This window comes from Chelmon rostratus, chromosome 9 (assembly GCF_017976325.1).
Source record: "Chelmon rostratus isolate fCheRos1 chromosome 9, fCheRos1.pri, whole genome shotgun sequence".
In the NCBI taxonomy this organism is placed as follows: domain Eukaryota; kingdom Metazoa; phylum Chordata; class Actinopteri; order Chaetodontiformes; family Chaetodontidae; genus Chelmon; species Chelmon rostratus.
In genome coordinates this window covers 27,464,775-27,478,769 of record NC_055666.1, presented here as the reverse complement: position 1 = coordinate 27,478,769, position 13,995 = coordinate 27,464,775, and the positions used below count along the sequence as shown (strand labels likewise).

The following is a 13,995-nucleotide window of genomic DNA, read 5'->3' as shown; positions in this document are numbered from 1 at the left end:
ATACACAATATATATGGTAGCAAACAGATGTAGAGCTAACCTAACAGAAACACTGTCTGCACTTAAATGGCTGTAAACTCTCCTTTTAAAGGGCTAAACTACATATTTGTTTAGATAAATGCCAAAAATGCCCTATATTGATTGTACTTCCTGGTACATTAACATGAAACCTCACACTGCTGCTTTGTCCTGGAAGCACAGTTTGTTTAACGGTGACCTCATGTTTTGCCTGCAGGTCAATAAAAACCAGGAAATTCACCACGAAAGAAAGGAGGCTTTCAGGATTAAGCGACATCAAATAAAGTGACAGCTAATTGGGTCCATAAACATTGGTATATCTGTCTGACTTACAAATAAAGTGCCATATAACAATATACATAAAGCTGTTCATTGTTTGAAATGTTTCAATACTGGTGCTGCTGCAGTTCCTGACTTTCATTCCCGTGATGCTTAATTAAAATAAGCAGCAGCTGTTTGATGTCAGTATATCGAGTTAATATACTCGAAGCAGGTAAATCTTTTGTTACTAACACCTGAGCTTCAGGTCAGATAAGAAAACTTTTGACGACACCTTAGGCTGAGAAATATAAACACACTTTTCTACAAAAGCACTTCTTCGTCTAGCAGAGGAAGACACAGCTTTGCTCTTTATGTTTACTGTAAAAATCCATTTGCAGCTCTTGAAAACAGAAAACCGTGCGAAACTTGAATTCACTACTTGACTTGAATGCATCATAACGCCCGCTGCCCTCGGCCATTGCTGTGAGCTCAGTGAATTACGAAGCCTGTGAAGCAGCAAAGCGTAACATATGGAATCAGAGTGTCCTTTAAAAGCATGTTTGTTGACATGTAGTGTGTGCTCTGTGTGTGTGTGTGCTGTGTGTTTGTGTGTGTGCCGTCTCCTCGGGGACGGTCCCGGGTGAGCCGGAGATCGTCCAGCTCGTCCTTTTTCCCACAGTCTGAAACTTTCTCACCAACCAGCCACTCTGTGTGTGCGTGTGTGTGCGTGCATATGGTGGAGTGTGTACGTTTGTGTGCAAAGAGGCCGAGCCAACAAGCTGCTGGAACCGGTCTGTGTGTGCTTCAAAACAAAGACACTGGAGTGCTGCTAGGGACGGTAACATTTCCATGTGTAAATTGCCAGGCAGTAACTGTTTGACGGTTTGACTCCTGGAATGGGCGAGAGACAAAGACTTACAATGGAGGACACAGAAGGAGAGAGAGAGGGCGCGTCCACACAACAGCACTCGTCTGTACATTACAAAGCAGCTCAATGGCCCCGTTACCTCCCGCTGTGTCTGTGTGTGTGTGTGTGTGTGTGTGTGTCTCTATTGATATTCAGAGTGTGTCTCCATGTTAATGTCCCACCTGCATCACACAGTTTAACGACTGTACATTACATTAGAAAGACGAGCCGCGGCGCTGCAGCTGGCCCTACATTACACAGCATTAACCTACAGCAGCTGTAAGCGCCACATCGAGGCTTTGGCTGGTACAGGCGGAACGCTTCCTCGTTCCGTAATCCGGTTTGTGGCAAAGGTTCAAAACCCGTCTGTCTGTTCTGAATCATCAGGTTTGATTCTGCTAATCATCATCAGTTGTACACATGCAGAACTGTGTGGTCTGCAGAACAAAGTCAACGTAAGTGAAGCAGTGGAGTGTTAAAGTCCTGTGATATCACACTGTCCCCACCTGCCAGACCCCCATCCACCCTGCAGACGTTTCAGCTGCTCAGCGTTTAAAAACGTCCATAATTTCTGTTAATCATGCAGGCGATTACAAACTGATCGCAACCAGTAATAATCATTAGAATACGTGTCAATCAGGGCGCCAACACTACAAACACAAACTGTGACAAAATAATGTACTAAACTAAAACCACATTGTTCTAAAATACCACAAAACTGTTAGTTGAACGAGAGCTGGACAACATGGACAACATCTACATTATTTCATTTTGAAACTGGGATACTGATACACGTAGAAAACTATTTCTAGACAAAACACACAGACTTTGGCTCACCCTGTGAAATAAATACCTGAATATTACCACACTGATATTAACATAATACACTCCTCATCACTAGTTTCTCCACAATCCTCTAATATAGCCAAAAGCCTTGGTGAACAATTTTCTACCATATTTATCATTAACTCAAAAACTATTTCAACAATTTACAGGAAAACAGGACACATGGCGCACGGCTGTGGACCAGTGAACTGACCTGGAGACGAGACCACTGAGCCGGTTAAACGTGGTGGATCCCCGCTGCCGCACTCCTCCGTACTCGCTGCTGAACTGTGCATCTGCAGTGCTGACCGCATGCTGCACGAGTGGGTGTTAAAAAGTCCAACCAACAGCCACGATCTCCATAACAAACAGCCCATTGGTTACTCTATACATGCCCCGCCCCCAGTTTTCTACACTCTCAAAGCAAATATCTGTAAAGCCAGACTTCAGAGTTTAGATCACTGCAGTAGTTATACTGCAGGAATACTTCAGGACTGAGTGAATGTGTCCAAAGATCAAAAGTTGGCATCAAATATTAAATCAGATTTGTAATCTTAACTTCTTTGTTCAGGTCGTTCCAGAGTCCCATCTGAATTTTACCAGTTTTTTTTTTTAGTTTGAGGCTTTTTGTAACATACTGAAAAGTTTGGTAAAGTCAGGCATCAAATCTTCATCAGCACAGAAAAATCCCTTCACATAATCACACCAGTCTGCTGCTGTTTATTCCAACTAATTAATGAAGCATTTTTCTGTCTAACATGGACGTGTTTGTGTGACAGAAACTAAATAAAGTCATCTGTGTTACATAAAAGGTTGAATAATCATTTTAATTGCAGTAATGTGTTCTATAACCAGACAGAAACATCAGCAGACCAATTACAAACCATTAAAACACGATGACTGTTCTCTCAGATCTGCTAATAAAAGCTGGGGGCCAGTAGCCAAACTGTGAACCAGTTCTGGAAGTTTCTCTCTGGCCTCACAGGTGTGTGTTTTTATATCTGGCTGTGTGTGCGCGGGTGTGTGTGTGTGCAGGTGTGTGTTCCTTATATACACTCCAGTAACCTGAATGTCGGGTACTTCATGTTCACACATACCAGACCTGGCTTGAATTCTATATCACACACACACACACACACACACACACACGCACATGCATGCACAGACACACTCTCTCTCTCACACACACGCACACACACAGAAAATCAAAAGATGCTTTGATGTTTTCAGATCTCAGAAGGACGGGATGTTCATGGTTGAGGTGAGCTCTCTGGACAGTCCAGTGTGTGTGTGTGTGTGTGTGTGTGTGTGTGTGTGTGTGGTCCCCCGCCCTGCAGCACAAAGGGGATTACTCTAATGACTCCATTCACTACCATTGTTTGATTCAGATTAGCACACACACACACATCCTCCCTATTCAGATGCAGCAGCCAACTGTTGCCTGAGCCTTTCTGCCTCCTGACACCACCTGTGTGTGTGTCTGTGTGCGTGTGTGTGCATGTGTGTGTGCTGGCGAGGTTATACTTAAGACGTGTTGTTCAACCAACCAACCGTCTAAACCACAGGGGTGAGACGCGATACTGGTACAAACAGGGATACGGATGGAAATGCTTTGAGAGCAGCGCCGATACGAAGGATTCAGGCTGAGGACATAAAGATTCTGTAGCAACACGAGAGCGACTCTTTTTTTTTAAAAAAGGCTTGTTTTTCCTTTAAATTTGGCAAAAGAAGCTTTGTTGCCTCTTGTTAAATGTTGTACATTCAAGAACTTCACTTCAAATAAAAACAGGCTAAAACTACAGCTACAGCTAAAGACACAATTTGGTGTGCACAAAAACATCCTGAGGTCTGAGCTCTCATACCTACACGAGAGGAAAATGGCACTCAACTGGCCAGAAGCTATGAAAAATCCAACTTATCTGCCATTTAGTAACAATCCCATAAAGTGCATGACTCAACACACATCAGTCCTAATAAACACCTGCTACACCTGCAGCCGTCCACACTGGCAGCAGGCGTCACATCGTGTGTCACAGCTCATGGATGCGTCCACACCTTGTGTAAATAGTCTGCGTGCAGTGGAGAGAGCTAAAATGAAAAGAACGTGACTGCGCTGAGCGACCGAGGCAGCTTCACATGACGGCCTTTTCACTGTCAGACAGGAAACTTTGGATTACTGCGAGCTGACTCACTGGTTTTAATGGTTTCATGACTGGTTTCGGCGTATTGTCTCCTTCCTGTCGCGTTGAGCGTTTTGCTCAGAGGCACTGTGGCAGGACTGACCGGATCAGGGATCAAACGTGTGACCTTCTGCTGACAGGATGTGCTGTCTAACCTCTGATCCACACACACACACACACACACACACTGATCCGCTGGCGGCAGCAGCAGCAGAAGGGGATTATGGGAGTGGATGGCAGACGAACAGCAGGCTGGTATAAAGTAAAGATCAGGCATCATCAGGATGTTTTAAATCCACGGCAACATATTTATTCCACATGTCAGACTACGGCAGGAGCACGAGAACAGAATGCAAACAAACTGCAGCTGAACCGACACCTGAACGTGTCAGCTGATGTGAAAAATCACCAAACTGTTGCTCTGTGACGGAGAGCGAGGTGACACGAGACGCCATCAGCCTGTGATGTTCCAGTACGCTTAACTTCAGACCGTAGATTTTATTTCACTTCCTTTCAGTCCAGATGAAAGATCACACAACACAACAGAAACCGAATGTTTCGAAAAGCTGCTGACAATAAACTCTGTTTTTAACATTCAAATTCAATCAGTATTATTGATAAGGATCAATAATGAGTGTGACCTTTTACAGCTGATGGATAAACTAAGAAAGATTTAAAACGTCACAAAATATGATCTTAATGAAGGACAGCTGGCATTAAACGGATTAGCACGTCTGCATCGTTACACACATATTTGATAGTTAAATGAACAAGTCGCGACAGCTAATTGATCTTTATGTATTAATTTATACTTTCAATCCGTCTCAAATGCTTCCTGGATGAATTTACACTGCATGTCTTCCTTGTCAGTGTCGTCTGGTCTTGGCTATCTAAGAGTCCACGGGGTCTAAGCTTGTGCCAGTTGTTCTTTATGTCAGCAGACTGGACTCAACGCCTTTACACAACAAATCTCTGGCGCTTCTGTAAAGCTGCTTCTTGCACAAATGAACCAACATCGGGCAGTAAAACTGTTGCACTTGCTTTATCAGCAGATATCTAGCATCTTTATTATCAGATCACAGAAATCCTTTAAAGTACTGATACCAAGAACACAGCAACAACTACAGAGCACAAACTACATTTGTCTGCATCTACGACTAAAAACTGACAATAATCACTTGTTACTTCCAGAATTCATAGAAAACACGTGGATGCACCTGCAGAGTTCAGCTTCAGATCCAGGCTGTTATACTGTTCTCAGCCGGTGAAGCATTTTAACACGTTAGTGTTGAAATAAGCCAATTAATCCAACAAAAATGAAGCAACAACAATTTACATAATCGATGAATCGTTTTAGTCATTTATCAAGAAAACATGTCGAACGTGCTCTGGTTCTGGCGTCTCGCAGAGGAGGACGTGCTGCTCTTCTCTGATCTCTGATCAGTGCGCCTTGAATATCTTTGGGTTTTGGACTTTTGCTCAAACATAACAAAATGTCTGAAGACATTTCAGAACGCTCGAAAGATTGATTGATGATGGAAACGGCCGTTAGCTGCAGCCCTGTAACAGCTACAGCAAGAAATAGATGCTGCAGATTACAGCTGCTCATGCATCACCTGCTTTAGATATGCAGGGGTGTGTTTTGCATGACGGTGTGAAATGACACCTGGGGCTCACAGCGCGAGCAGGCAGCGAGTTTCAGACCATCCAACTGCCTGCAACCCTCATTTCTACTGACCGGCAAAAAAAAAATCAATACAGCAATATAATGTCGGCTCAATAATGCTGCTTTTAGTCCCGTTTACAGCAGCGAACCACAACATCTGCGCGCCTGTCTGACAGCAAACACCAACCAACCGCTCTACCGCCAACAGACAGATGGCCACGACGTGTGGATGTTCACGAGTCCCTCAGGTGGATTTCTAATGGTTTTGGTGAACTCCATGACCCCTTTCTTGTTTTTAATCAAAGCTACCAAAATGATGACAGTTGCCTCAGGTGAATGACGCCAGATTTAATTGCTGTCACGGCAGCTTTGGCCGATTGAAGCGTTCAGATAGAAGCTGAACAGACAGAAAAGCATCTTACTTTGAAGATTTACTGTTTACAATTCAAGACATCACCAAATTTTAAGGGTCTGGAGCCAAAAATGTTGGGAGACACTGGACTACAGGAACATCCGTTCTTGGACACTGTGGAACCAGGTGTTTAGGTCACCTGTACGCAATAACTTGGTATGTAGGTTCTGTAAATACCATAAACAGCTCGTCCAAAGAAAATCCAACAATTTCACAGGAAATTGTCAGTCCGCTAAAGGAACTTTCTGCAGAAGCTCTTCAAAACTTCTCACCATAGAAGAAGAAACAATGGATCACAAAATATGTAAAGATCCTAACCACCATGACGAGCCAGTTTCTCGGACTCTCTGACCGTTGCCTCTGTGCGTTCATGGAAGTTTCTGGCTTCCTCGTTCTCGCACCTGTCGTCACACCTCAACCAAAAAAAAAAAAAAAGAGAGAAACCTGCCGTGAAAGCTCTTTAATCGGTAGCGTGGACGCCTCTTCTTCTGCCGAGCGGGGATGTGAGTGTGTGTGCGTGCTTCCATTTCACACACCGAACCCCCTTCCACTCTCCCAGCTCCCATTTTAATGACGGGCATTAGCAACACGGCTCGCTCAGATCTCCAATTTTTACACAGGAATGTGCAGAACGGACTCTGTTCGACCTCCCTCCTCTTCCGTGTCTTTTTCTTTTCATTTGATCCTCTTCCTCTCCCCGCTGACTAATCCTCCATGCGCCCCCCAGCCCCCCGCCTCCCGCAGAGCCGTGGACGACCGTGACGTTTGTTGTTGTTTTATCTGGTCAGAATCGGATGGATGCTCCTCCAAATTAAAGGAGGCACAGAGGAATCCCAGAGCTTGGTATTAAACCTCAGACCTCGCCCTTCGACACCACGGCGGCAGAAGATCGGGTGACAGCAGGGTCCGCCGTCCAAACCGGCCGCAAACCTCAGTGAGAGCATCTCCACCTCATCCACTGATACGGAAAAACAAACCTGAATGTACGTTTACAGCGGCAGAAATCGGAGCGGATGTCCGATACAACGCACAGGGGAAAACCCTCCAGTTTGACCAAAAACCACACCGTGAGCCTCGGTGGCTTCCATGAGCTTTTTATGTGTTTGCAGAACATTTTTTTCTGACAGTAATGTAGAGTGAAGATGTTTAACTGCAATTTAAAGCCACGAGCAACAAAGCCCTATCTTTTTCTAACCAGTTTTAGAGGCGAGGAAACCAAAACGCCTGCTGTAAATTTGCATTTTTAGCAAAGTTACCACCAACGCAGAAAGCGGATAGTCCTATTCCTCCAGGGAATACACCGGCCCCGCTCAGCTATGCTGCGCAGCATCTCTGCTGAAGCCGAATGTGACTGCAACGAGTTTCAGGCTGAGCCTCGTGAGCTGTTTAAGTGTCTTCACGTCGTAAGTCTTTCACAAGAAATGATAAAAAGCGAGATGAGAGGGAAATAGGGAACGGGGTCAAAGGTCAAGTGACGGAACAGAAACATGCTCGTTTCCCATGAGCGCTCAGGAAACATCAGCAGAGCGTTCACACGGCACTCCTGAAGGGGACGTTTAAGAACGACCACAGCGACGGCGGTGGCGTTTCCTACTACAGCCCACTCTCTGTCAGGGAAAGGCAGATGCAGTTTGCATGTAAATACCCAACTCCCCCACCCGCCCTCTCTGTCTCTCTCTCCCATGTAGAGCAGGTCGAACGCCCATCCTCCGTCTCTCCCTCCAGCACAGCACAGGGAAGGAGGAGGACTGGAAAGCCGGAGACTGGAGGGACCGGATGGACTGGATTCCCAGGTGGTGACGCGCGCTTGCTCGGCGGTGGCGGATTATCATCAACACCTGCCCCCCTCGTCCACCTTAACAGTTTACACTGAAACTCCACCGCCTTTATTTGGATTTAAGCTCATGTTAACAGAAGTACAGCTCACTGCAGGGGGACGAACGTGAAGGGAAACGGTGTTAAATCTGATGCTACAGGTGCCCAAGAGGCCTCAGGTGCTGTGTGACAGTGACGGAGGAATAGATATGGAGAGAGGCGTATGCTCCCTCGCCTGTGTGACTGGTTTATGAGCAGCCTCAGATGAATGGACTGTTGTATTGTTGCTTTAAGCAGCCCCAGGAGTCCCTGAAGGCAGATTAGCTCTAATATTACAGTGTGAAGACAAACCTCTGATTATTATGACGAGCTTTTTTACTGCCATTTTATATCCTTCTCCATAGACTGAGTCCCTGCAGAACTCTTAAAGCCTCAGCTGGAGCCATAATGAAACCCAACTGTGATGATGCTCCTATATGCACTATAGGGAGCTGTGCACACAGCCGACTGTACTTTCTTCCTGAAATGCACTGAACGGGAGTACTGTAGTGATTTTTCAGTTTCAGAGAGGTTAGGAAACCCGGAGTGACCCACAGGAAGCCGTATTTTATTACTGACAGACATTGAGGTAATGTTGAGGACGGAGGGGATCGATATGGATCAATATCACTGTAGTGTAATATAGGTAAAATACCCATCAGAGGAGATTAGACTCGGAAGATGAACATTCATTTGTTTTAAATGGCGTTATTTTACCAACAAGTGTTTTAAAAACAGCTGCTCCTGTGCGCCTGCAGAGATTGATGCTCCATCGAGTATGTGTTTTTTAATTAAGGTGCAAGTGCTCATCCAGGAGAAATGGAAAATAAAGTGAATATTCTCCTCCTATTATCGTGCGTAAAGCGTCTCCTACAGATTAGCACACTGACGGGCGGATTTAGATGAAAATATCTCAAATATGTAACGGGAATTGTGTTATGTAAAGATCTAAGAATACAATTCGGTGTGGACCCGATCTGTGGAGAGAAGTTCCTACCTGGACCGGGTGAGAGCCGCGCGGTTCCCCAGCTCTGAGCGCTCCAGCCCGGCTACAGGCGCCGCTCCTCCTCGGTACCCAGGCGGAGCCGCTCCAAACCTTCGGGAAAAAAACCCGAAATTCACAATCCACGCCGAAAAAGAGAGCTCAAAACAAATCAAACAATCCAGTCGGACAGACAGGGGTAATTATTCCTCCAAATCCTCTCACAATTTCTGTCCAGTTTTACTGTCGTGACCAGTGCTGCGCGTCAACCCAGAGGTCCTTCCTCTCTCCGGGGGAACGGCTGGGGCTGGAGACCAGCCGGGGGAACACCCGTCCGGACCGGGGTCACTCACTCCGTGAAGGGGCGAACGTTACCACCGGGCGGCTTGTACCGACAGCAGCAACAGCATCCTCCGCTGATGGCACGCGTTGGGAGACAGTGGGGTGGAGGTGGTGATGGTGGTGTAAGCGGACGGAGGACTGGGACGGGGGAGGATTTTTTTTTTTTTTTTTTTTTTTGAAAAAGGAAAAACGGCTAAAAATCACCCAAGCAAGAAACACTAGGTCCGCTAGGTCCGGGAGTTGCAAGCAGCGGTCGTCCGGTTAGTTTCCACCCCGACGCGCGGTCACCGCTCTGCCGCCTCAAACTCTGTCCGCCTCCCGGTCCAGCACGGAGCAGGTCGCGCGGCTGCACCGTGTGTGATGAGAAAGTGGAGTGATTCCAAACGGCTGCGCTCGCGCTTCCCTCCCTCTCCCTCTCTCTCTCTCTCTCTCTCTCTCTCTCTACTAAGCTCTCCCCCATCCTCCCCCCTCCCTCCCCCATACACTCTCTATACACTATACCGGGGGAGGGGGGCGGAGCGAGCATCCACCCCAACAACTAACTCTTCTTGGATTTCCCAACATTTTCTGTCATTTTTTTTTTACGGCGACTTCTATTAGCTGCCATTTGTGAACAACCGGAGCCGGCGCTGGTGTGCTTTTCTGTTTCTCGCCGGTTAAACTGTGACTGTATGCGGCAGAGTCAGCTCGGAGTCGCAGGTCCGAGTCTCCATCACCCAAAATTAAATGTAAAGGGGGAGTAACTGCGGTTAAAGGGATTAAAAACGCTCACACAGGCTGCCCTGTGACAGGAGACTCATCCGCCGCCATACTCTCCGATTCATACGCTCAAACCCCAACTGTAGGATTTCCCTCCCTCCATTTCCACCCACACATAAATATATACAGTAAATAAATGCTTCCATGCTTATACCTCTTTCCTTTTTTTCTGTCATCTCTCTCTCCCTTCTTTAAACGTGTTTCTACGCCTCTCTACCTTTCTCTCTTCCAGCTCCGTCCTGCCACAGAGAGGCGGGAAGCGGCCGTCTCTCGCGCTCTGAGCGCCACCTACAGGCGAGACGCGGCACGTGACGGGCAGGCTGAGCGAGGAGAGCTCGAGCTCAGAGTGCAGGCTTTTCCCGCCACTGTGGAGCAGGGACGGCAGGGGAAAGATAACAAAATGGAGTCTATAGTGTAAAATATACTGATATTTATCTGGCACGAAGGCTGTTATAACAGCAGTGCCTGTTGTATGAAGACGCCGCAGCATGCGGTGGAGGGAGGCTGTTCTCAAAGCAGCTTACTCTGCAGTGATATTACACACAAAACATATGGATTATGTTTTTGCATATGGCTGCCTCAGTTTCAGCATCATCTTAGTGAGCTAATCCAAATGCATCATTCAAAAAGAATTAAAAGCCATTCTTTAAAATGTATTTCACCTTTTGCTTTTTGGGGGCACGTATTACTGTTACACTACAAAACAATCTCCATCCTACCGATAATTTTCTGTCTTAACTGAGCGCTAAAAACCTGAAGTGAAATCAAACAAACATGTCAGTCTGTGAAGGGTATTCTTTTTTATTTTTTTGTTGAATTTTTCAGAAATTATCATCTTTAAACTGCATCAAGAAAGAATGCTGCACTGGAAACAAGAAAAATTAAAGTATATCCAAAAAATACTTGGAACAAGGTAAGAATATCCGACTTTCAGGGACAAAATAACTTGATAAGGAGATTATTTTTGCAGTGTGCGTTGACATTTAGGCCAAGCTGTCACAATAATCTCTGAAGAATTCTGCAAGTACTTCATGCAGTAATGCAGTACCTCATGCAGTAGTAAGTAAACATAATGATGTACATGACTGATTCCTGTTAAATCATCTTTTTTCTCAGGATTGTTTTGACTTAAAAAGAAATAATTGTGTGTGTATAAAGCAGAATGGCCTCGTGCAGACTGTTTTACACACATACATACACACACGTACAGCAGTATCATGTGTATTGTACTTGCAAATATGTGTTGTGGAGTAAAAAGTAGTAAAAAATATTTCTTCCGTCTGGAATGTGGTGAAAATGAAGCAGACTATAAAGAAGTATAGAATAGAACAATGAAATATCTCTTAACTTTACTTTTATGAATGTACTTAAACCACCTCCACCCCGTCATGGTGTTATATCATGTGATTGCCACCACTGTTTGACAGCAGACACACATTTCAAAGACTCATGGGAAATGTAGTTGGTAAAAGCATAGCTGTTTTACATTTCTTTAATGCAGATAGAGTGGGACTCAGGTGTTCATTGTTTTTTCTTTTGATAATCATCAGAGGTGAAGTAAACCCTGCAGCAGGGGAGGGTAGTAATGCACTACAAGTAACACTGCTGAGTAAAACAGTATGTTTTTATAACTGTACTTCTACTCTTTCTACCTCCATAACACCTAGTCGGCTCTGAATGCAAGGATTGAGTGAAGGTGGAGGAAGAGGAGCATCACCTGTCCGACGACGTGATGACGATAGAGCAAAATCCACGACAAGAGGCGGCGTCCAGCCGTGATCCCTGATCACACCTGACCTCAGTTTGTTCCAGAATCTAAGACAGACACCAGCTACATGAACGTCCTGCTGTGCACGCTGACGAACGCGGACATCGCTTCTTCGCTGCGCATACTGCAGGTGAGAACGCTGTTAGCAGCTAACGTTAGCAATGATGACTTTTCACGGGACATTATGTTGCAGCGGCTGGTCTGTGGGGCTTTAGAAAGCAGTTACTGTAACATAAAGCTTCAGGTTTTATCCACCTGTGCTGCTTTTTTTTTTATTATTTTGCACTCTCCTGCACACCCTAAAAATATCAAAATGGAAAGTAACTCGTACCTTCAATCATTAATTAAACAGGTGTGTTTTTACTTTAGATTTTGGCCCTGTAGCCCTCGTTAGTTACAGTTTGAGCTGATTGACGCCTGCGTGAGCCGACAGTGTGACGGAGCTTTCTCTTTGGCTTCCTGGGGAGCTGAACGTTTCTATCTGGGATGTTCAGAACTGAAATTAATAACAGTCTGTGAGAGGTTTTATTTTCTTTTTCGCTCGACATTCCTGAGCAATATTTACTGCAGCTATTTCGCCGCCATGCTAATCAAGGTTTCAGTAAATAGCAGTTTGTACTTTTGGTTAATTACAGAGACAGCAAGATCACAGGAAAGGGAGGGCTGATGAACATCGCTGCGGCTCATGTGCGAGGGTTCACACACCCTTCATTTCCCACCACATTCCTGGTGTAAACTGCAGACTGCAGCAGACGCAGCGACGGACTGCGAACACGCTGCCTGACCTGCAGCATCCTTCTCTGACACACCTGGATCAAGTCACAGGGTGGAGGGTCCTTTTGCTTCATACGATGCAACATTAGCACATTTATTTTTGCAGTATTTGAGGTTGGAGGGCTTGTTTGCATTTTGGGCTCATCGCTTTGAGGTTAGAGAACTTTTCTCATTGGATACGTTTCCTTTCTGTCCACAATCTGTCACGATCCTCTCTCCTGTGCTCCTGTTTGCCACAGATTACATTAAATCTGTTGTTGTTCCATGTTTCCATTAGCATTCGCTCGCTGATTTCATCTTCAGGAAATTAAACACATGTGTGTGTGCTCAATTTATGTGCCTTCTGGTAATCAAATGGAAATCTTCTTTTATTTTTTGTTATGTCATAGCAGTGCATGTACTCCTTTAAACGGGATGGTGACACACAGCTAACAAGCTATGATAGTTTCCTCCATTTTGGACTCATCTTCTCTCCCTCGGCTGGCGTCGCTGAGATGATGGCGCAAACGCTCTGATGAAATATATAATTTATCAAATTACTGAAAAACAGCTGTAGGATTGTGGGGCTTTCAGGGCCTCCTGGGTGTGTGGGGCTTTCAGGGCCTCCTGAAACATGACTTTGCCTTTTCAAAATTAAGTAAAACACAACTGTTCTCCAGGGGAAAAAAAACAAAAACAAAAAACCTTTATTGTCCATAGCCGAACCACAACAAGAGCTGCTCCGGCAGGTGAGGGTCAGCGCTCACAGACGTGAAGCGTGAGTCTTATCTGACGGATGACATGAGGCACGATAAAGAGTCTGAACTACAAGAAATGAAAGGATACGTCGCTTTAAAAGGTGACAAATCTGTGCCATTGACAAAACTGTAAAAAAAAAACAAAAAACTACACTTTATATATTTTAAATAAATGACCCAACATGTTCCTGTCGCTGGTTTTGTTCTGTGTTAACAAACCCCACCCATCCGCCACCGACAGGCAGCTTAAACAAAGCAGCCAACAGCGATGTCAATACCGTTTAGTCTCTGTCTGTTTCCTCCATTTGTTTTTCCTCGTCGTCTTCCTGAAGACACGCCGCGGCAGCTTCGTCTCCAGAGGAGTTTAAACCACCGCGGTCGACTTTGTTTCCCAGCATCCCTCTCAGTAATTAACCCTTCGGCCTGTGTGGCCCCCGACTGATCGGCTGTAATATCCTTATCAATATTCTCTGCCTGTCCTCTGCAGCTCAGGTCTGCTGCGCTCACATT

At 45.4% G+C, this 13,995-nt stretch overlaps 1 protein-coding gene across 1 annotated transcript in view; it reads right to left on the bottom strand.

The window, feature by feature from the left end:
- LOC121611855 (protocadherin-1-like) overlaps positions 1-9,842 on the bottom strand; it is a 174,582-nt gene extending 164,740 nt beyond the window's left edge. Inside the window, exons 1-2 of the mRNA XM_041944565.1 lie at positions 9,331-9,842; positions 9,121-9,219 (exon numbers count right to left, since the gene is read on the bottom strand). The gene's annotated coding sequence lies outside the window, so the exon portion shown is untranslated. The remainder of the gene's footprint in view (positions 1-9,120; positions 9,220-9,330) is intronic.
- Positions 9,843-13,995: the final 4,153 nt, after the last annotated feature.